Raw genomic sequence first — 1,323 nt, 5'->3', positions numbered from 1 at the left:
GGTCGCCATTGATAAAAGATTATAATCCATATTATATATATAATTATAATAATAGTTAAATAGTATAGACTATACACAAAACACGCGTACCTAGGTAAATACCTACATATAATATGTTGATGTATAATATTTATAAATTATATTAATATTTAAAATCGATTTAAAAATTCTTCGTGGATGTACGGAAAGAAAAAGCGAGACGTAATTTTAAAATTCTAGACGATCCTCCCTATTGGGTGTTTTTTGTAGCGCTATAACTATAATATATTATATTATATATAAAGACCGGATTTATATGCATTTAAAATGTTAAAATATGCATGCAAATATGCACTTAAAAAGTTCTGAATATGCACTTAAAAATCATAAAACATGCAAAATAATTTTTGATTATTACAGCTTTTTATTTATGGTAAAATTATAAAATCAAAACATTTATGACGAAAATATGCACTTAAATATCACAAAACATGCAAAATAAATTTTTATTACCTATTACAGCTTTTTATTTATGGAAAATTTATAAAATCAAAACATTTATGATGAAAAAAAAATAATAAACTACAATATTATATACAATATATTTTATGAATTTATGATTGTGATAAAAAATATATAATTTATTTGTTATTGGAAAAACAATAAGTAACAATAATATGTTCCATATTGATCTCAGTTAAATTATGACGGCGATTTGTGACAATATGTTTGTATGCAGAAAAACTTCGTTCCACATCAACACTTGTTATGGGTGCATATTTAAAACTTGACAACATTTCCGGGGAAAAGTGTTTGATAGAAGAACTTAAGTCAACATTCTCACCTTGGTGTATTTTAGAAATTTCTTTTAAAATTAGCAGGCCTTTGTTTTTTTTAATAATGTCGGAACATTTTTTTTTTAATTAATACGCTATTTTCATTTTCTGAAAGATTATTGATAGCATTTGTAACTTGTTCAAATATTTCTAAAGCATATATGAGTAGCAAACCTGAAGTCTCAAGCTTTTTAATACTTTCAACAATAACCGAAAAATTTGTTTTAATATAAGTTAAATCGTTAATTATATTTGATTTAGTTAGAATTTGCTTACAGTTTTTAATGCTTTTTACATCGTCTTCTGGTAGGCTTTGTATAACATTTTTAAAATTTTCGAAATTATCTGCATAAAATATTGCTGATTCTAACCAAGCACCCCATCGTGTTATTATAGGTTGGGGCGGTAATGGTTTATTAGGTAGCATTTCATGATATAATTGAATTCTATAAGGAGCTTTCAAAAAAATCTTTTTTCCGTTGTTAATTAAATCGTTTATTTCATGAAA

This window comes from Acyrthosiphon pisum, chromosome X (genome assembly GCF_005508785.2).
Source record: "Acyrthosiphon pisum isolate AL4f chromosome X, pea_aphid_22Mar2018_4r6ur, whole genome shotgun sequence".
NCBI lineage: Eukaryota > Metazoa > Arthropoda > Insecta > Hemiptera > Aphididae > Acyrthosiphon > Acyrthosiphon pisum.
Note: the sequence above shows the minus strand (reverse complement) of the source record.